Source organism: Artemia sp. Qi Xiang Cuo, chromosome 9 (genome assembly GCF_049724085.1).
Source record: "Artemia sp. Qi Xiang Cuo chromosome 9, ASM4972408v1, whole genome shotgun sequence".
Taxonomy (NCBI): domain Eukaryota; kingdom Metazoa; phylum Arthropoda; class Branchiopoda; order Anostraca; family Artemiidae; genus Artemia; species Artemia sp. Qi Xiang Cuo.
In genome coordinates, this window is record NC_142802.1 from 55,182,141 (window position 1) to 55,206,090 (window position 23,950).

Below are 23,950 nucleotides of genomic sequence, written 5' to 3' on the forward strand. Positions count from 1 at the left end.
AAGCAGAATCTAATCTAAAAAGGACTATAATAGATGCTAAATATAAATACTGGAATAATTTTGCAAATAATCTCTCCAGAGAAACTCATGAGCCAATTATACATAAAGTCATAAGCCACATCTGTGGGAAAGACTTCCCCCAGCCCACTACTGTATGAGCTTATACATAATAATACCCATTATGACAATGATACTGGTAAAGCTAACCTATTTGCAACTCTTTTTGTTAATAAGCTAACATCAAATAATCAAAGCAAACTGTCCACAATTCCTATGAACACAAGTTACCAACCACGCCCAGGATCCGAGTACATAACTAACCCATTTTCAATCCAGGAATTGAATAAAGCAATACATCATATTAGAACCAAAACTAGAAGCAGCTATGACAATATACACCCAACATGGATAAAGAATCTCACACCTTCATACAAACAAGAACTGCTAAATTGTTATAATCATGCTTGGGCATCTTTTATGTTCCCCAATATATGGAAATGTTCGTCCCTCATACCAATCCTAAAGAAAAATAAACCCAAAGATAACCCTGAGTCTTATAGGCGCATAATGATTACACCTGTGATGGGGAAAATAATGAAGAAAATGATCTATCACAGACTCCTCTGGTTTGTTGAAAAAAATAATATGATCCCACACACTCAAACTGGATTCAGGAAACACCACTCCTCAACAGATGCTTTCATTTTGCTAACAAATGCAATAAATGAATCTTTCTCAAAAAATAATGTCCTAGTGGCAGCTTTCCTAGATTTTGAACGGGCATATGACAATGTGAACCACCAAATCCTTATAAATAAACTTGCAAACCTTGGAGTACCCCCTAAGCTAGTATCCTTTATTAAATCCTTCGTAGAAGTGCGAAGTTTCATTGTTTGTGTTGGTTCAGCCTCTTCACCCCAAAAGACAATAACCAAAGGCCTACCTCAGGGAGCAGTGCTCAGTTGCCTCCTATTTGCCCTATATCTCTGGGACATGAACCTACCCCACACGAATCTACAATATGCTGATGATCTGGTGCTATGGTCATCTGGCAACACCTTTTAGATAGCACAGTCAAATCTGCAAAAGTCACTTTTCCAGTTCTAAAAATTTTCTCAACATTCAGATTTACCCATTGCACCCACTAAGTCTAAAATAATCCAATTTCACAGAAAGTGAAACCATGTTAATACAAAACTAACTCTAAATGGAACAACTATTCCAGAAGATAATCATATTAATTACCTAGGTCTCATGCTTGACCAAAAACTTAATTTCCACCTCCACATTTCAAACACAATAAAAAAATGCTATAGAAAAACAAATATACTAAAAAGACTTCTTTCCACACCCTGGGGCTGTAAGGAGAAAACCTTACTCCAGTTTTATAAATCACATATAAGACCCCATATTGACTACGGGCTCATTGTCTATGGTGCATGTGCAAAGACCCAGATGCAAAAAATGGAAACAGCACAAAATGATATAATACGTCTCATATTTGGTCTTAGGAAACTCACAAGCACCAAGTTTCTGCTTATGGAGAGTGGATTAACAACAATAAGGGAGAGACGTAGCTTTCTCTTGACAAAACATCTTACAAAAATCGAATCAAATACCTCACACACACTACATAATTGGTTAAGAAATCCAGCTATGTATAGAGGCACTGCAGATGAGTATGCCAATATTCAGAAGAAGTTCCCCATACCAGCAAAGTCTAGTGCACCTACTTTCCCCGGACCCCCCCCATGGAGTTGGTGAAGTCCCATAATGAATACTGATTTCTCAAAGTGGAATAAAGATTTAACCCCCATTTCTTTTGTCCAGAAAAAATTTGTAGAAATTAATACTATTACCTATAAAAATCACTTCCAAATATTTTTTGATGGGTCAAAAATGAATGAGAAGGTTGTCAGTAGCGTTTTCCTTCCCCACCTGAAAATTGCAATGGGCTAGAGACTATATAATAATTTATCTTTAATGTCTGTTGAGTTAAATGCCATAGTCAAGTCATTAGAACACCATAAGTAAAATCAAACTTTGATTGCTAATTCAAATAATATTATCATATATTCCGACTCTCTATCAAGCCTTGAGTTGCTGGCCTCAGCTCCTCAATATAAGTTGGAGATTGACACTTATCATTGTCTCAGTATTATTGATAATCTTGCTTCAAGTGGCATAAAAACTTATTTTCAGTACATTCCTAGCCACTCTGGCATAAGTGGTAATCATCAGGTTGATGAAATAGCAAAAAATGCTATAAATATTGACCAGCCAAGTGGGAGACCAATCCCAATTAGAGATATTTACCGATGGAGGCTATCAGATATTAATTTTAATAAGATTAATCCTATCCTTTCCCCCTTTCCCAATAAGAATCTTTCTAAAAATTTATCATAGAATTCGTTCTGGAACAAATGGACTAAATTTCCTTGCATCCTCATATAAGTCTTCTAATTCAAGTGGTTCAATTCCCCTGCCCCCTCTTTGCAGGCATTGTAATATGAATAATGAAACAATTGACCATTGCCTATTTGAATGTAATATGTTGACGTCTGCACAACATACCTTGCTTTGTAAACTGTTTAAATGCTTCAAACACCACAAAATCTCACTATCAGCCAAGAGCCTAGCCAACTATACATGCACACAGAGCACAGAAATCGATATCTATCATCTTATATTTGAACTCCGTGAGTCAAAAGATATACTGAAAGATATCTGACAATATCTAATAAATAAGAGACGATCAAGCCAGTAGCTCTGTAGCCCACAGAGTGAAGCAAAAAGAAAAGGGCTAAATAGTATTAACTGAATAGCCCGCCTGCTGTGAATTAGAAGAAGAATTATAGGAAAAAATCCATTATAGGAATCCATTAAAGGAAAAGGGCTAAATAGTATTACTGAAAAGCCCGCCTGCTGTTAAATAGAAGAAGAAGAATTATATTTGGGGATTGCATGTTTAGTTGTGCATCCTGTTTGTCAGTAAAGGGATTAATTCCAGGTAGTGTTTCTTCTTGGGAGGGGGGCCAGGCTGACCTTATCTCAGTGGGCGAGGAAGCTTGTTGGCATGGTGATTCTTTCTGATATGGATGTGAGCTAGGAGGCTTGGAGGATGGTTTTTTATACGGGTTACTTGATAAATTGGGGGCGTTTGACTTGGGGGTTTTGGTTGGTTTCATTATGGGCTTTATTTGGTATGGTTGGGCAGCATTTGCTTCCATAGCTGCAAAAGGGTATGGAATGGCCTTCTCAGTTGCTATTTGGAGTGTTAGTGCTCTTTTCTTATATGCAGGGCATAGTGATTTATTGGTAGATTCATGTGGGCCTTTGCAATTGATACATGTAGGCTGGGTGTTGTTGCAAGTTGTCAACTCTTTAGGATGGGATGCTTTATAATTACTACATGCTAGAAGAATTCCATTGCATTTGTTAGTTGTGTGTCCCAGTTTGAGACACTTCTGACACTGGATAGGCTTTGGTTTGTATTCCTTGTGCAGTTTGATTTGTCCAAATAGGAATAACTTTTCTGGGATATTAATTTTTTCCTTCAGCGTAAATACGAAAGATCTACTTGTTTTTAGGCCATTAGAGTTAGGGTTACCAAGCTGGGTAACATCTTCAACTGGGATTGTGTTGCCAGCCCTATCTGAGAGCCCTTCTTTAAACTCCTGAATGGGTATTTCTGGGCAAACATTATAAACTACTATTTTTGTTGGGGATTGTTTTGGATTCCATTTAGATGCATTAAATGGGATATTCAGAAGGGATTTTGGATTAATTATTGTGTCTGCTGATTTCTGATCTTGAACAGCTATTAGCAGAGATCCATCATGGTGAACATTAAGAGAGAACATTGATTTTAGCAATTTGAATTTTGCAACTCTTATTGCAGTAATCTTTTTTATTTCACGGGGGGTATTAGGAGGAATTTTAAGGTAAATTCCTAAGTTTTGAGAGGGAGGATCTTGGGCGGGGAGAGGGGAAATACTTTTGATTGGGGAGATTTTTTCCCTTTTTTAGAGCTTCTAGAAAGGACCTCTTGAAACCCATTATCATAATTTATAGTGACATTAGCCCCATACACTGATCATTGTCCTTTTCTCAGAATTGGAGCTATCATGTGAGCTTTGTGATAATGAGCTTGACCAGCCAAGATGGGTATCAATTTCACTGGTATTTGGGGTGGGATCTGGGGGGACTTTTTTTTTGAGGAGTTCTATGCATTGCCTATTGGAATAAGCTTTAAACTAAAACAAGAAAGGATAATACTATGATAACAGACCGTCTGCACGCTACTGTGGGGAAAACTTCACCATCCACAAAAGAAACACCACAGTATGGCCCCGAGGAGGATTTTGAGCACGATTGGTTCGGTACAACTACTGATAAATTGAGATAATAATTCACAAGAAATATATTTGTAAATTTCTTAAAATGTTGCTGCTGTTGAATGCTGTTCATGCAATCCCCAAATATATGCTTATTCATTCTAAACTGTAATGCAGTTCAGGCCATGAATATACATCAACTACAGAAAACAAAAATCATTGCAGAATTGGCAAAAATCTACATCCCTGATCATATGATCATCCAAGCAAAAAAAGATCTTGCTTTACTATTAACAAAGCTGAACATTGATACACTGCGGGCAGTGTAAAGGGGCGTTATGCACTAATGCTGCAGCAAGACAAGATGAGGACAATAACAAAGACAAGCAGGAAGAAGAATTAGCTTTAGGTTGTGCTTTAAAATCAAAATGTTCTTGTTATTAATTTACCTGAGTTCTAAATGTTTTTTTTTTTATAACTGATTGATCTGAAGTTTTGATCTCGATTAAAGAAGTGGTTTTTCAAGACATTATACTTAGCAACTCATATATTACAGGCCCCTTAGAGGTGGAAATGTGGTAAATAGTAAAAAAAAAACTGCTTTTTAACCTCATCTTTGGCAATATGGTACTTTATTTGATATAAAATGATCCTTCAGCCGCAGGAATCTGGCAAATAATGATCTGCGTACTTTACCCCCCCCCCCTTCCGTGAAGGTGAAAATTGATACTGGGGTAAGGAAAACTTGATTTCTGACGTCGGATTCGGATTCTTCATGCTTGATTTGATAGAAAACGACCACTTAAACCCAAAAATACGTCCAAATAGAAATTCCGATTTCCCCCCTCATTTTACCCCTTCAAGGGAGATTTTGGATAGTTGTGCAAGGGGGATTCGGGGGGACTTTTTTTTGTGTGATCAAGCTGATTTTTCTGAACATTTTGGTGTAAAAAAAAAAAATTCTGTTGCAATTTCCCCGAGGTCAAACTGTATTTTTCCTCTACTAAATTGACAAAATAGGGAATTTAAAACTTAATTCAAATTAAACACTGAAATTTAAGGCCAGAATTAAAAATTTAATAATATATAGTGCTTTACTTTACTAAGTGTTGCTTCTTTTCCTTTTAACACCTGGGAACAAACTGTTCTTAAAGAATGACATGCTAAGTTTTCTGAAAATTGGCTATGTAAAAAAAAGAAGAAAAACTAATATTAAATCCTATACACTAAAGTAAAACTTTGATCATTGACCCACACTTTGAAACTTTGACCCACCATGTTCAAGTACACCCACAACTGCAGTACCTTAATTGCTGAGATGGGAAGGAGAATAAATAAGCTCTTTCATTCTCAAAGGAGTTGGTTAAAATGATTAATTTTAAAACTTTTATTATATCACCCGTAAGTGAGAGGATTTGATCTTGAAGCAATGAGAAACAATAGCTTCAGCAGCATAGATAGTGAGGGGTTGAGGGGTAGGGTAGTCCAAAGAGTGGAATGCATGGTACAAGAACAGGAAATTCAGACATGAAGTAAGACATAAACTTCAGATTCCATCAAGGTTTCATAAATTAGCCATGGATATATGGTGCAAGTACATTTGTCTAATTCGTACTTTAGAGCTTAATTTAAATTAAATTTTAAATTCCTTTTTTGTTGGATTAGTTCAAATGTCAAACATTTTAAGGTCTTGCTATTGATCATTTGAGTTAAAAGAATGTTTGTGAGAAGTTAAAATTGATATCTTGTCCTTATTTTGTCTGATGTTCAGTCATAGTAATGAAGCTAAAAAGGAATTGTGAACTGAATAATGATAAAAACTGATACCAATTTAGTTTTCAAAACTTTTTAAGAGTAGCCAAATTTTTTTTTTAAAATAGAACAAATGCTGATAAATTGACAGCACATGACTGATTGCTGCCAAAAAGATTTCAGCACTGCTGGCAGCATGCTGCTGCCAGCATAATTGTGTCTACTGCCACTGAATTTTATTTCAGCGCAGCTTCAGGGTCTACTATTAATATTTCAAAGTCATTTATTCTGCCCACACAAATTTAATGATATGGAATCTGATAAACTTATCAACTTATACATCTATGAATTCTGCCACTTTTTTCTTAGATGTGGGTTTTTACAGAGCAAATAAGAGAAATTACAAATTATATTCATTCAGCAGTTTTTTTTTGTAAAGTTTTTTTAGTACTTTAAGAAAGCTCCTTATTCCAATCAAATGACACTTGTGTTTCAGGAGTAATTCTTAAAGGATTGGGACAAAAAGTAAAATTTTAGTATAAAGAATGAGAAATTGAGGAGAGAGGGAAGCATATCTCATATTTGGAATAATTTCTGCTTGTTTTAATTTTTGATGTTGCTAGTTACTTTTAGTTGACAACAATTATTTTTTATTTATTTTCTGATGGTTTTTCAAATAATTCTGAGAACCCCCCCCCTCCATAAAAAAAACTCCAAGGGGATTTCCTCCTGCATAAAATTTCCTGGACAAATGCATTCTTGCTGTAAATTGCCTCTTATATCCTGCAGACAATTTCATCTAGAAAATTTTCCTTGGCCTACTTTTATTTGAAATCAATTTTATTTGATGATCAGCACATTCCATCTTTCTAAAATAGACGGCAGGCCACTAAAGTGTTTCACTTTGTTAGAGGGGCACTGAGCATGAAGCCCTAGGGAAATTTCGCCAGTCGTATTTTGGATTGTTTCTAATTTGGCAAGATTAGTGTTACTACATTCTCCATATACTTCAATGACATACTCAATCTTTGAACAAATAAACCTCTTGTAAAAACTAAAGAGTATTTCTTGGGAATTAGCCTACTTTGACCCTGCCAGTCGCTTAAGGATGAGTAACCTTTGCATACATGATTTTTTTACACAGTTGACTTGTTTTGCCAAGTAAGTCGTGGATCCAGGTATGCTTCTAGAAATTTAGGGGTTATGGCATATTCTATTTCCACATTGTTGACAAATAATTTTGGTGGTATGACAGACTTTTTGTTGTGGAATATGATTGCATTTGTCTTAGACTTGGAGATAGGTAGGGAAAATGCAGCAGAAAAAGTTGCTAATTCATATAATGCTAAGTTAATACTATTGGCAATAAAGTTTACATCTCTACCTGCTGACCAAAGAACTAAGTCATCTGCAAATTCAAGCTTGGATATTGAATCACTGCTGAACTGAAGCTCACTTAAAACTAACAAGAAAAGAAGGGAGCTGAGTATGGACCCTCGAGGGAGTCCAACATGTAGTGCTGAAATACTGGATAGCTCATTTTGCACCCGGACTTTGTAGCTTCTATCAGATAGATAATTGAAGAGGAACTTAATGACTCCATCCAGGAAATCCATCCCTTTTAGAACTCGACAAATGTGATGCTTGCAAACATGGTCAAAAGCTGATTCAAAGTCAACTGAGACTGCTATCATGATCTCACTGCTATCTATGGGATTTCTTGCAGCTGCTTCAAGCTGGATTACATTGTCTACAGTATTACGCCCCTTACAAGGAATTAGGTTGAATTCTATTAATTTCCACAAACCATTCTAACTTCCTATGTAGCATCTTTTCAAAAAGTTTTCCAAGCACTGGTAGTAGTGAGATAGGCCTGTAGGAATTGATTAAATCTGGAGGTTTGCCTTGTTTTTGAATTGCTATTATGATGGCCTGTTTCCATATCCTTGGGAATATTTTTGTAGTCCATGAGTAGTTATATACACGAAGTAAGGCATCATGAAAAATTTCTCCTGCATTTATGATCCATTGGATACTTATTTCGTCTTCTCCTGGTGCTGAAGAGGAATTAGACAACCTTATAGCCTCCTTTAACTTGGATTTGGTAAACATTCATACAAGTTCCTGCTTAAAATTTGTCTTCTCCTGCAACTTTCACACTCTAGGCCTTCCTCTATGCACTGTGAGGACCTCTTTCTTGAAATTAATAGCAAATGTTTCAGTAATGTCTTTGTTGGTCTTTAAAGTGGTTTCTGTTGTTGTAAGACAGGGAATCTTTGAATTGTAAGTTTTATTGTTGCCAGCCATTCAATTTATGAACGAATGAATTTTACTTGTAGGAACATTATGGTCAATTTCGGAGGAAAAGTCATTCCAAGCTGAGCGCTTGGCCTTCAAAACTGTTTTCTTCACTAAAGCTTCAGCCTTCCTAAGAGCAACGAAAGTTTCTTGACTTGGATGCCTCTGGAAATTCTTTCTTGCTTTCTTTTTTACTTAGGACTGCATTTCTGCAGTCTTGACTCCACCAGATTTTGTTAAACTTCTTTAACAAAGAATTAGGCATTTGGTTAGAGAATTTCTTGATTGAGTTTCCTGCTGCTGTTAAGAGAGTGTCACTTAGTTTTGTGGCTTTAATTTCAATATCTTCTTCTAGCCTGATAGTAGAGTAATCAGTGCTATCTAATATGTTTTTGAAGAGGGTCCAGTTTGCTGTCTTTAGATTGAATCTCATTGTTGGTGGAACAGGAGTGTATTTTGATGCATAAATTTCAATAAGGGTTGCAGTATGGTTGGTCTGAAGATCTGGGACAAAAGAAATCTGGATTTGAGACTCAAGCCATGTTGGACCAATCTGCAAATCAATTGTTGATGAGGTATTATTCCTGATATTGTAGTGGGTGGGGAGGCCATGGGAAGTTAGAACTTTAAAATTGTCAGAGGTGAGAATAAATTCTTCTATGTTCTTGCCCGCAATGTTGGAGTGTACGCAATTTTCCCATAAAGGACTATGAGCATTTAAGTCTCCAAAATTGACAGTGTTTTTATCTCTTGTTTCTTCTTCAAGCATGGTTTTAATATCATTGCTGCCATTGGGATTGTAAAAGGATGAGACTTTTAAGGGATGTCTATCTTGGAGATTTAAATTCATGCTGACCACATCAATGTCATTCTGGTACTCTCTCAGGGCTATTGCCGAATGTGGTATATCCTTTTTTATGAGGATTGCCACTCCCCCTCCTTCCCTTCTGGTTGATCTATCCTTTCTATAAAGATGGAATCCAGGTATAACTACTTGCCTCATACTGTGTAAATTTGTTTCCTTGAGGAAAATTTGTTTCCTGGAGATGAATATTATGACTAATAATGTATTTGATTAGTTCATTTAGTTTTAAACTATTTAGAGGCACAATGTTCCATTGCAAAATCTTGAAACTATTCATGACTGGTAAATATATCCTCCATGTTTTCTTCTGAAGACATAAATTCTGAGTTATCATTACTTGTCACTGTCACTGTCACATTGTCCCTCTGTAGTTTGTTTGTCTTTTTGGAAGTCTCTTCCTTAAGACCAGAGGAATGATGACTTGAGAGGGCCTTGGTTCTTTGTCCTGTCTGGACTTGTTTTACTACTTCTTGAGAACCAGGAGGAAAGGCCACTTCCTTCCTAAGTTTCTCAAATTCAGTGTTAGCTTGTCTCCAAACTTCTTGGCCTAAAAGTGTAGTAATTGCTTTCCTTGTTAGAATAGCTTTGACTTGCTCTGATTGTCCAGAGGTCAAGATGAGGTGATTTAGAGTCAAAAATGTGCCCAGCTTATGGAATTCAGAACTGTTCATCTGATCAGTAGCTTCAAGTGTTGGAACTGTGTTTTGATTTTGCCAGGTCTTACTTTTGGCTAACTGGGTTATTCCTGGAACATCTGCGCTATTGTTATTACCCTTGAGGGTGTTTGAATAAGAAGTGCTTGCATAATGATAAGCTTGGATGTTGGGGTTTTCTGCACCTCCTCAATTTGGGTGGGGACAGCACTTGGTTTTGGAGTCTTAGGTATTTTTGCTGCAATGATTGAGAAAGGAATGTTTTGCTCAGTTGAGATTCTGATAATGTATGCTCATTGATGGTGGGTGGGGCATAGATCTTTTTGAAATGCACTGTGCCCTATGGTCTTACAGTTTTTGCAGTATGGCTCAGGAGCAGGACAGGATATTGAGTTATTGTTGTCTTTTCCACATTTGGAGCTGGAAGGATTTGTTTGCTGGCAATTGTTGTTAGTGTGGCCATGCACATGACATTTGATACAGTATGAAGGCTTGGCCTTGTAGGGCTTGAAAGGGATTTTTTGCCCATAAAGATATACATCGTGCTTGAGCTCAGTTTTCATTGCAACCAAGATTGACTTACTTGGCGTCAGGCTTTCTCCATTTCTTTTGTTAAGCCTAGTCATACTTGTGATGGTAAGGATTCTTCCTGATGAGTCTAATAGCTCAGATTTGATTTCTTGTGTTTCCAAAGAAAGATCAATCCTATAAAATACGTATTGGAATTTCTTTTCTCTGATGAGTTTTGTGGCTCAAAAAGTCAAGAAATCTTAGTAAAAATTACACCATCAGATTCAATGCTGAATCTGATGGTGTAATTTTTACTAAGATTTCTTGACTTTTTAGGGTGTTTCCCCCCTTTTCTAAAAACATACAAATTTTTTCCGGCTCATAACTTTTGATGGGCAACATATAAAGTTCATGTATTTTGTATATTTGGAATCAAACAGTTTGTGGTAACAAACTGTAAGTAAGGAGCGATTTGGCTCAGTGGTAACCAAAACTCTAAAAAACGGAATTTTGATACAAATAGATACATCAAAAGAATCAGATTTTAATGCTGATTTCAAATATATAAGTTTCATCAAGTTTAGTCTTACGCATCAAAAGTTCCGCGACGGAGAAAATTTGGCTGATTTTAGAAAAAAGGGAGAAAGACCCCCTAAAATTTATAGAACCTTAATGAAAATCACACCATCATATTCAGCGTATAAGAAAACCCTACTGTAGAGGTTTCAAGCACCTATCTACAAAAATGTGGAATTTTGCATTTTTTGCCAGAAGAAAGATCATGGATGCGTGTTTATTTGTTTTTTTTGTTTTTTTTCCCCAGGGGTGATCGTATCGACCCAGTGGTCGTAGAATATCGTGGGAGGGCTCATTGGAACGGAAATTAAAAGTTCTAGTGTCCTTTTTAAGTGACAAAAAAATAGAGGGCAACTAGGCCCCCTCCCATGCTCATTTTTTCCCAAAGTCACCCTATCAAAATTTTGAGATAACCATTTTGTTCAGGATGGTCAAAAATATAATAGCTATGACTTTTAGGATGACTTAATCCCCCAAAGTCTCCGGGGGGAGGGCTGAAAGTTATGAACTTTACCCAAAGTTAACATATAGTATTGGGTATTGGGAAGTATACAGACATTTTTAGGGGGGATTTTTTCTGGTAGGTGGGGGCGGGGTTTGGGGGTTATATGGGAGGATCTTTCCATGGAGGAAGTTTTCATGGGGCAAGGGACATTGTGATGCAGGGGGCGCCAGATTTCCCAGCATTATTAAAAAAAAGATCAGAAATTAAATTAAAACAACAAGTTTTTCAACTGAAAATAAGGAGCAACATCAAAACTTGAAACGAACAGAAATTATTACGTATATGATTGGGTTCAACCCTTAGTCAATACCTCGCTCTTTAAGCCAAAGATTTTTTAGCACTTTCATAAGAGCTATTTATTCTAATTAACGAACTTTGTGATTAAGGGGTCATTTTTAAAGAATTGGAAAAAAATTCGAACTTTAGCTTAAAGAGAAAGGTATTGATTAGGGGGCGAACCCCCTAATATACGTATTAAAAATCTATGAATATAGAAGTTCGTTACATAAGTTAATTCATAAGTTACGTATATTTATTACTAATAGAAACATTTGTAAATAAAATTAAACAAGTTTTGAGAAAGCCATTTAACCAAATAAAAGTGAAATTAATATGCAAATTTTGTTTTAACTATTCATGTACGGTGAGCCAAAATCAAAACCTGTATTAATTCAAAAAAATTCAAAAATTAAATAAAAAAAACAAGTTTTTTTTTAACAGAAAGTAAGGAATGACGTTAAAACCTAAAACAAACAGAAATTATTCCGCATATGAAAGGGGCTGTCCCCTCCTCAACGCCTTGCTATTTACCCTAAAGTTTGACTTTCTCACAACTCTGTTTTTTAAACAATAAAAAACTTTAGCGTAAAGAGTGAGGCGTTGAGGAGGGGACAGCCCCTTTCATATGCGGAATAATTTCTGTTTGTTTTAGGTTTTAACGTCATTCCTTACTCATTACGTAGGAAGAACATCATTAAAGTAGCCAGAGTTAACTTTGAGCTTAATGTCCAAAAATCAGGCACAACAGAACTTTATTTCCAAGATGCTGTAGGAGCTGATAAAGTAATTCAAAACTCTAGTTTATTCAGCTAACTAACAGGAATTGAAGCCACAAAACTCATCAGAGAAAAGAAATTCCAGTACGTATTTTATGGGATTGATCTTTCTTTGGAAACACAAGAAATCAAATCTGAGCTATTAGAATCTTCAGGAAGAACTCTTAACATCACAAATATGACTAGGCTTAACAAAAGAAATGGAGAAAGCCTGACGCTGAGTAAGTCAACCTTGGTTGCAATCAAAACTGAGCTCAAGCATGATGTATATCTTTATGGGCAAAAAATCCCTTTTAAGCCCTACAAGGCCAAGCCTTTATACTGTATCAAATGTCATGTGCATGGCCCCACTAACAACAATTGCCAGCAAACAAATCCTTCCAGCTCCAAATGTGGAAAAGACAACAATAACTCAATATCCTGTCCTGCTCCTGAGCCATACTGCAAAAACTGTAAGACCATAGGGCACAGTGCATTTCAAAAAGATCTATGCCCCACCCACCATCAATGAGCAGACATTATCAGAATCTCAACTGAGCAAAACATTCCTTTCTCAATCATTGCAGCAAAAATACCTAAGACTCCAAAACCAAGTGCTGTCCCCACCCAAATTGAGGAGGTGCAGAAAACCCCAACATCCAAGCTTATCATTATGCAAGCACTTCTTATTCAAACACCCTCAAGGGTAATAACAATAGCGCAGATGTTCCAGGAATAACCCAGTTAGCCAAAAGTAAGACCTGGCAAAATCAAAACACAGTTCCAACACTTGAAGCTACTGATCAGATGAACAGTTCTGAATTCCAAAAGCTGGGCACATTTTTAACTCTAAATCACCTCATCTTGACCTCTGGACAATCAGAGCAAGTCAAGGCTATTCTAACAAGGAAAGCAATTACTACACTTTTAGGCCAAGAAGTTTGGAGACAAGCTAACACTGAATTTGAGAAACTTAGGAAGGAAGTGGCCTTTCCTCCTGGTTCTCAAGAAGTAGTAAAACAAGTCCAGACAGGACAAAGAACCAAGGCCCTCTCAAGTCATCATTCCTCTGGTCTTAAGGAAGAGACTTCCAAAAAGACAAACAAACTACAGAGGGACAATGCTCCTTCAGTGACAAGTAATGATAACTCAGAATTTATGTCTTCAGAAGAAAACATGGAGGATATATTTACCAGTCATGAATAGTTTCAAGATTTTGCAATGGAACATTGTGCCTCTAAATAGTTTAAAACTAAATGAACTAATCAAATACATTATTAGTCATAATATTCATCTCCAGGAAACAAATTTTCCTCAAGGAAACAAATTTACACAGTATGAAGCAAGTAGTTATACCTGGATTCCATCTTTATAGAAAGGATAGATCAACCAGAAGGGAAGGAGGGGGAGTGGCAATCCTCATAAAAAAGGATATACCACATTCGGCAATAGCCCTGAGAGAGTACCAGAATGACATTGATGTGGTCAGCATGAATTTAAATCTCCAAGATAGACATCCCTTAAAAGTCTCATCCTTTTACAATCCCAATGAAAGCAATGATATTAAAACCATGCTTGAAGAAGAAACAAGAGATAAAAACACTGTCAATTTTGGAGACTTAAATGCTCATAGTCCTTTATGGGAAAATTGCGTACACTCCAACATTGCGGGCAAGAACATAGAAGAATTTATCCTCACCTCTAACAATTTCACAGTTCTAACTTCCCATGGCCTCCCCACCCACTACAATATCAGGAATAATACCTCATCAACAATTGATTTGCAGATTGGTCCAACATGGCTTGAGTCTCAAATCCAGATTTCTTTTGTCCCAGATCTTCAGACCAACCATACTGCAACCCTTATTGAAATTTATGCATCAAAATACACTCCTGTTCCACCAACAATGAGATTCAATCTAAAAACAGCAAACTGGACCCTCTTCAAAACATATTAGATAGTACTGATTACTCAACTATCAGGCTAGAAGAAGATATTGAAATTAAAGCCAGACAACTAAGTGACACTCTCTTAACAGCAGCAGAAACCTCAATCATGAAATTCTCTAACCAAATGCCTAATTCTTTGTTAAAGAAGTCTAACAAAATCTGATGGAGTCAAGACTGCAGAAATGCAGTTCTAAGTAAAAAGAAAGCAAGAAAGAATTTCCAGAGGCATCCAAGCCAAGAAACTTTCGTTGCTCTTAGGAAGGCTGAAGCTTTAGTGAAGAAAACAGTTTTGAAGGCCAAGTGCTAAGCCTGGAATGACTTTTCATCCAAAATTTACCATAATGTTCCTGCAAGTAAAATTCATTCATTCATAAATTGAATGGCTGGCAACAATAAAACTTACAATTCAAAGATTCCCTGTCTTACAACAACAGAAACCACTTTAAAGACCAACAAAGACATTACTGAAACATTTGCTATTAATTTCAAGAAAGAGGTCCTCACAGTGCATAGAGGAAGGCCTAGAGTGTGAAAGTTGCAGGAGAAGACAAATTTTAAGCAGGAACTTGTATGAATGTTTACCAAATCCAAGTTAAAGGAGGCTATAAGGTTGTCTAATTCCTCTTCAGCACCAGGAGAAGACAAAATAAGTATCCAATGGATCATAAATGTAGGAGAAATTTTTCATGATGCCTTGCTTCATGTATATAACTACTCATGGACCACAAAAATATTCCCAAGGATATGGAAACAGGCCATCATAATAGCAATTCAAAAACAAGGCAAACCTCCAGATTTAATCAATTCCTACAGGCCTATCTCACTACTACCAGTGCTTGGAAAACTTTTTGAAAAGATGCTACATAGGAAGTTAGAATGGTTTGTGGAAATTAATAGAATTCAACCTAATTCCTTGTAAGGGGCGTAATACTGTAGACAATGTAATCCAGCTTGAAGCAGCTGCAAGAAATGCCATAGATAGCAGTGAGATCATGATAGCAGTCTCAGTTGACTTTGAATCAGCTTTTGACCATGTTTGCAAGCATCACATTTGTCGAGTTCTAAAAGGGATGGATTTCCTGGATGGAGTCATTAAGTTCCACTTCAATTATCTACCTGATAGAAGCTACAAAGTCCGGGTGCAAAATGAGCTATCCAGTATTTCAGCACTACATGTTGGACTCCCTCGAGGGTCCATACTCAGCCCCCTTCTTTTATTAGTTTTAAGTGAGCTTCAGTTTAGCAGTGATTCAATGTCCAAGCTTGAATTTGCAGATGACTTAGTTCTTTGGTCAGCAGGTAGAGATGTAAACTTTATTGCCAATAGTATTAACTTAGCATTATATGAATTAGCAACTTTTTCTGCTGCATTTTCCCTACCTATCTCCAAGTCTAAGACAAATGCAATCATATTCCACAACAAAAAGTCTGTCATACCACCAAAATTATTTGTCAACAATGTGGAAATAGAATATGCCATAACCCCTAAATTTCTAGAAGCATACCTGGATCCACGACTTACTTGGCAAAACAAGTCAACTGTGTAAAAAAATTCATGTAAGCACAGGTTACTCATCCTTAAGCGACTGGCAGGGTCAAAGTAGGCTAATTCCCAAGAAATACTCTTTAGTTTTTACAAGAGGTTTATTTGTTCAAAGATTGAGTATGTCATTGAAGTATATGGAGAATGTAGTAACACTAATCTTGCCAAATTAGAAACAATCCAAAATACGGCTAGCGAAATTGCCCTAGGGCTTCATGCTCAGTGCTCCTCTAACAAAGTGAAACACTTTAGTGGCCTGCCGTCTATTTTAGAAAGATGGAATGTGCTGATCATCAAATAAAATTGATTTCAAATAAAAGTAGGCCAAGGAAAATTTTCTAGATGAAATTGTCTGCAGGATATAAGAGGCAATTTACAGCAAGAATGCAATTGTCCAGGAAATTTTATGCAGGAGGAAATCCCCTTGGAGTTTTTTTATGGAGGGGGGGGTTCTCAGAATTATTTGAAAAACCATCAGAAAATAAATAAAAAATAATTGTTGTCAACTAAAAGTAACTAGCAACATCAAAAATTAAAACAAGCAGAAATTATTCCAAATATGAGATATGCTTCCCTCTCTCCTCAATTTCTCATTCTTTATACTAAAATTTTACTTTTTGTCCCAATCCTTTAAGAATTACTCCTGAAACACAAGTGTCATTTGATTGGAATAAGGAGCTTTCTTAAAGTACTAAAAAAACTTTACAAAAAAAAAACTGCTGAATGAATATAATTTGTAATTTCTCTTATTTGCTCTGTAAAAACCCACATCTAAGAAAAAAGTGGCAGAATTCATAGATGTATAAGTTGATAAGTTTATCAGATTCCATATCATTAAATTTGTGTGGGCAGAATAAATGACTTTGAAATATTAATAGTAGACCCTGAAGCTGCGCTGAAATAAAATTCAGAGGCAGCAGACACAATTATGCTGGCAGCAGCATGCTGCCAGCAGTGCTGAAATCTTTTTGGCAGCAATCAGTCATGTGCTGTCAATTTATCAGCATTTGTTCTATTTAAAAAAAAAAATTTGGCTACTCTTAAAAAGTTTTGAAAACTAAATCGGTATCAGTTTTTATCATTATTCAGTTCACAATTCCTTTTTAGCTTCATTACTATGACTGAACATCAGACAAAATAAGGACAAGATATCAATTTTAACTTCTCAAAAACATTCTTTTAACTCAAATGATCAATAGCAAGACCTTAAAATGTTTGACATTTGAACTAATCCAACAAAAAAGGAATTTAAAATTTAATTTAAATTAAGCTCTAAAGTATGAATTAGACAAATGTACTTGCATCATATATCCATGGCTAATTTATGAAACCTTGATGGAATCTGAAGTTTATGTCTTACTTCATGTCTGAATTTCCTGTTCTTGTACCCTGCATTCCACTCTTTGGACTACCCTACCCCTCAACCCCTCACTATCTATGCTGCTGAAGCTATTGTTTCTCATTGCTTCAAGATCAAATCCTCTCACTTACGGGTGATATAATAAAAGTTTTAAAATTAAACATTTCAACCAACTCCTTTGAGAATGAAAGAGCTTATTTATTCTCCTTCCCATCTCAGCAATTAAGGTACTGCAGTTGTGGGTGTACTTGAACATGGTGGGTCAAAGTTTCAAAGTGTGGGTCAATGATCAAAGTTTTACTTTAGTGTATAGGATTTAATATTAGTTTTTCTTCTTTTTTTTACATAGCCAATTTTCAGAAAACTTAGCATGTCATTCTTTAAGAACAGTTTGTTCCCAGGTGTTAAAAGGAAAAGAAGCAACACTTAGTAAAGTAAAGCACTATATATTATTAAATTTTTAATTCTGGCCTTAAATTTCAGTGTTTAATTTGAATTAAGTTTTAAATTCCCTATTTTGTCAATTTAGTAGAGGAAAAATACAGTTTGACCTCGGGGAAATTGCAACAGAATTTTTTTTACACCAAAATGTTCAGAAAAATCATCTTAATCACACAAAAAAAAAATCCCCCCGAATCCCCCCTGCACAACTATCCGAAATCTCCCTTGAAGGGGTAAAATGAAGGGGGGAATCGGAATTTCTATTAGGATGTATTTTTGGGTTTAAGTGGTCGTTTTCTATCAAATCAAGCAGGAAGAATCCGAATCCGACGTCAGAAATCAAGTTTTCCGTACCCCAGTATCAATTTTCACATTCACGAATAAGGGGGGGTAAAGTACGCAGATCATTATTTGCCAGATTCCTGCGGCTGAAGGATCATTTTATATCAAATAAAGTACCATATTGCCAAAGATGAGGTTAAAAAGCAGTTTTTTTTTACTATATACCTCATTTCCACCTCTAAGGAGCCTGTAATATATGAGTTGCTAAGTATAATGTCTTGAAAAACCACTTCTTTAATCGAGATCAAAACTTCAGATCAATCAGTTATAAAAAAAAAACGTTTAGAACTCAGGTAAATTAATCACAAGAACATTTTGATTTTAAAGCACAACCTAAAGCTAATTCTTCTTCCTGCTTGTCTTTGTTATTGTCCTCATCTTGTCTTGCTGCAGCATTAGTGCATAACGCCCCTTTACACTGCCCGCAGTGTATCAATGTTCAGCTTTGTTAATAGTAAAGCAAGATCTTTTTTTGCTTGAATGATCATATCATCAGGGATGTAGATTTTTGCCAATTCTGCAATGATTTTTGTTTTCTGTAGTTGATGTATATTCATGGCCTGAACTGCATTACAGTTTAGAATGAATAAGCATATATTTGGGGATTGCATGAACAGCATTCAACAGCAGCAACATTTTAAGAAATTTACAAATATATTTCTTGTGAATTATTATCTCAATTTATCAGTAGTTGTACCGAACCAATCGTGCTCAAAATCCTCCTCGGGGCCATACTGTGGTGTTTCTTTTGTGGATGGTGAAGTTTTCCCCACAGTGACTTGCATACAGTCTGTTATCATAGTATTATCCTTCCTTGTTTTAGTTTAAAGCTTATTCCAATAGGCAATGCATAGAACTCCTCCAAAAAAAAGTCCCCCCAGATCCCACCCCAAATACCAGTGAAATTGATACCCATCTTGGCTGGTCAAGCTCTTTATCACAAAGTTCACATGATAGCTCCAATTCTGAGAATAGGACAATGATCAGTGTATGGGGCTAATGTCACTATAAATTATGATAATGGGTTTCAAGAGGTCCTTTCTAGAAGCTCTAAAAAAGGAAAAAAATCTCCCCAATCGAAAGTATTTCCCCTCTCCCCGCCCAAGATCCTCCCTCTCAAAACTTAGGAATTTACCTTAAAATTCCTCCTAATACCCCCTGTGAAATAAAAAAGATTACTGCAATAAGAGTTGCAATTTTCAAATTGCTAAAATCAATGTTCTCTCTTGAATTTGTAGATGACTTAGTTCTTTGGTCAGCAGGTAGAGATGTAAACTTTATTGCCAATAGTATTAACTTAGCATTATATGAATTAGCAACTTTTTCTGCTGCATTTTCCCTACCTATCTCCAAGTCTAAGACAAATGCAATCATATTCCACAACAAAAAGTCTGTCATACCACCAAAATTATATGTCAACAATGTGGAAATAGAATATGCCATAGCCCCTAAATTTCTAGAAGCATACCTGGATCCACAACTTACTTGGCAAAACAAGTCAACTGTGTAAAAAAATCATGTATGCAAAGGTTACTCATTCTTAAGTGCCTGGCAGGGTCAAAGTGGGTTAGTTCCCAAAAAATACTCTTTGATTTTTACAAGAGGTTTATTTGTTCAAAGATTCAATATGCCATTGAAGCATTTGGACAATGTAGTAAGACTAATCTTGCCAAATTAGAAACAATCCAAAATATGGCTAGCAAAATTGCCCAAGGGCTTCATGCTAAGTGCTCCTCTAACAAAGTGAAACACTTAAGTGGCCTGCCCTCTATTTTAGAAAGATGGAATGTGCTGATCATCAAATATTACAGCAAGATACAAGCTATAGGGTATGAGCATGATATTTTGAAGTTCACTTTTGCCAAAGATGGTATCTCCCACAGTTAGACATCTATAAGGTCATAGAAAACATTTAACAACCTTGTCCCATCTTGGAAACTTGACTCACCCTGTTTCAGTCATTTTCTTGTCCCCCCAGGATGGCAAATGTCACCTCCAAGTGTTTCACTAGAGTTGATACCCTTGCAAAAGACAAAATACCTGCCAATCCAAATACAGGCACTTTTTCATGAGAAAACAACCACTTTGTATCCAGATTCTTTCCAAATTTACACTGATGGCTTGGTTAAAGGCAGCAAATGTGGCTCTACATCTGTTATCCCAAGTTATACACTGAATATAAAAACCAAACTTCCAGACAATACTTCCATCCTCACTGCAGAGCGATTGGCAATGAAAGAGGCTTTAAAGGACATCAATATTAACCCACCAGCTTCCAAAAGAGTAGTATTGCTCTCAGACTCCAAATGTGCCCTTCAGCTCATTGATGATATCCATTGGAGTGCTAAGGATACAGACCTGAGGACAATCCAAGATCAATTAATCAGTCTCCAAAATAGCCTTATTGAAGTCAAGTTTCAGCATATCCCCAGACACCAAGGCATCAAATATAATGAGGTAGCAGACCAGCTAGCTAGTAGCTCCTTGAATAATCCAAATAACCCCAATTTGAAGGCCCAGACCTTCAGAGACATACTCAGAAGAAGAGTTCCTTCAAAACCAAAAATGCCCATTCCATCCTTATTTTCATCATGGGCAGATAACATTCTTTATTATAGAATCAAAACCAACTCTTTGATCCTGAGGAAAGAGGAGTTTATTTGGCATAAACAAACCAACCCATATTGCAGATTTTGCATCTCCTTTCCAGAATCCTTGAACCACCTGATTTTTGGATGTCAGTGCATCCAGCAAGAAGTAATGAACATTAGGAGAATCTTCGGTAAGGCAAAGCTCAAGCCTGACATGAATGTGTTGCTGCTCTCAAACCTACCAGCTCACACTGAAAGACATCTCTACAAAAGTATTTTTGATTTCTTAAGACATAACAATATCTGCAAATAGTTCACATAGATGGTAGCAAGACTTATTCCTGAACCATCACCCCCTGTAGATTGAAAATTGTTGTGAAGCCAAAAGAAGACCAAAGTGGACTCCAGAAGGCTTGGCATTTTAAGAAGAAGAAGATAACTGTGGACTGTTTTACCTTTTGGGACCCTATTAACAGTTCAAAATGGAATTTACCCTTAACAATATAATTAAATTGTGAAAGAGCAAAAGAAAGGGCATCAAGTGAGGAATAAAATTCTAGACAAGCTGCTTCTTCCTATCTTGGAAAGTGGTTAGGTTAGGAAAATAAAACTTTCTGTAATAAATACAGGGCCAAAAACATACTCCAGGAAGGGGTAAAATTCTAGACCAGCTAGGCTACTTTTTGCTATCTTGGAAAGTAGTTAAGTAAGGAAAATGAAATTTCTAGGGATGGCTCAACAATATACAGACTAAAATGTGTCCTGGGAAGGTATTTAGTAAAGTATCTACCTCTGCTCCTTTTCTCATTACTCTCACTTGTGTATTTTTTTAGTAAACCCCATTGTTAAATTGAATTGAAATTAGAGGGCACTAACCTTTAAAAATCTTTGTTTTATAAAAGTGAAATCTTGAAAATAGATTTTCTGTTTTAATGAAGTATAAGAAAAGTATTTTCGGCTTCATGACTTTGCTCAATCCTAATTTATGAGGTTTTTAAAGATCAGCAAATACATTTTCTAAATTTAGGCCTTGTTATAAACCATATGGCTTGAAAGTTTACTCAAATAACAGAAATTGCATTTTCTAAACTAAAACTAGAGAAAAATAAACTGAAAATTAAGGTTCCAATATATAGAAATAAGGAGAGGGTTAACATAGCCAAGCTTAGAAATACCATTCAAGAGTAGCCTATGTTTTTGGCCTGAGTTCATTATTGAAAGTTACATTTTCTAGTAATTTTTTTGCAGTTCATATTATTGAGTTAAAAATAACGTAAACATAGGGCTACTGCTTGATGCCTTTTTTATGCTCTTTCCAAATATAATAGGCTAATCATTTTGTTCAGAAATGAATTTTATCCCCATCCCTATATATACCAATTCAGGGTATATATTTGCACATTAGGAGGGTGGGGGTTTAAATTCTATTTCTGATGTAAATGAGAGGTAAGTTTAAACTTTAGGCAATTTGTAAGTCAATAATATGAACTGCAAAAAATTTACTCATTTTCCTAACCTAACCACTTTCCAAGACAGCAAAAGAATTGATAAAATTCTACTTTAGCCACTTCTCTTGGAAATGGTTTGGTTCAGAAAATGAAACTTTCAGGGATGGGTCTACAGGATAAAGGGTAAATTTTTACCAAATCATATTATTGAATTAGGAATAAAGTGAATACACCGTTTGATGCCTTTTTTATGCTGATTACGAATATAATAATCATTTCTATTGGAAATGAATGTCAGGCCCCCCTAACCTAACCCCCATCCCCATATGTGCAAATATATATCCTGAATTGACATATATAGGGGGGGTTCAAATTAATTTCTGATAGAAATGATTGTTATATTCATAATCAGCATAAAAAAAGGCATTGAATGGTATATTCACTTTATTTGAAACTCAATAATATGATTTCGTAAAAATTTACCTGATAAAGTATATCCCAGGAAGACATTTTGAAGTACCTACCTCCACTCCTTCTCCCTCTAGAGGGACCTGACCTTTAAAAATATGTGCATTATAAAAGTCAAACCTTGCAAAATAGATCTTCTGCTTAAACAAAGTGCAACAAAATTTTTTTCAGCTTAACAGCTTTACTCAATCCCAATTTATAAGGTTTTAAAGATGCAAATACATTCCATAAATTTTGAAAAAAAAAACATTGATAGTCTATTGCTTAAAATTCTAGGCCTACTCAAATCACAAGAATTACATTTTTCAGAACTAAAGCCAGAGAAAAAGGAAATGATAACTGAAAATTAAGGTGAAATGTTGTTTGTCAAAATTTCAATATGTTGCCTAGCCTATAGACCTGTCAGGAAGAAAAATTTCAGGACCCTCTGGAGGGAGAAGGAGTGGAGATTGGCACTTCAACATACCTTCCCAGGACACACTTTAGCCTCTACACCCATCCCTAAAAGTTTCATTTTCCTAACCTACCCCCTTTCCAAGATGGCCAAAAGTAGCTAAAGTAGAATTTTACCAAAGTATTATAGAATTCTTGCCTAGAATTTTAGGTGATTTTTTCTGGTTGATATTATTGGCTTAGGCTACAAATAAAGTGAACATAGTCTACCACTTGATGCCTTTATTATCACCAATGATATGCTCACCTTTATTATCAACCTTTATTATCTCCTTTATTAGCCTATCAACCTTTATATGCTCACCAATTCAGGGTAGCCTATATATTTGCACATTAGGGGGGAGGGGAAAAGTTTAAACTTACCTCTCATTTGCATCAGAAATAAACTTTACTCCAACCCCTTACAGTGCAAATATATACCCTGAATTGGTATATATAGGGGGTGTAATTTTATCCTTAAAAAGGAATAGGGTTACCTAGCCTATGCTGATCAAACAAGGATAAATTAGGCAAGAAGCAGACCACAACCTTTAACTAATAAATCAATATATTGAGATTACTGAAAGTTTATTAGACACTGTTCATATTAACAGAAACTGTAAAATGCTAGGCTTAAGAATAGTTCATTATCTATACTCCAGTATTTTAATTAAAAAGGAATGCCTTCAGCCAGTAACTTTTTAGCTTCTTCCTTGATCAGTGTTGCGACTACGAATTTTCAAAGTCTGTGAAAAAAATACCAAAAAATCTGTGAAATTCGTCACAAAACCTGTGACCCCTTTCAGAGCGTGTTCAGGCTTTCTTACATTCTTACTACAGTTTAC

General features: G+C 35.8%; 1 protein-coding gene across 1 annotated transcript in view; it reads right to left on the reverse strand.

Moving 5' to 3' along the window:
* Positions 1–23,782, reverse strand: part of LOC148948827 (uncharacterized) — an 88,188-nt gene extending 64,406 nt beyond the window's left edge. Inside the window, exon 1 of the mRNA XM_089094724.1 lies at positions 23,687–23,782. The gene's annotated coding sequence lies outside the window, so the exon portion shown is untranslated. The remainder of the gene's footprint in view (positions 1–23,686) is intronic.
* Positions 23,783–23,950: the final 168 nt, after the last annotated feature.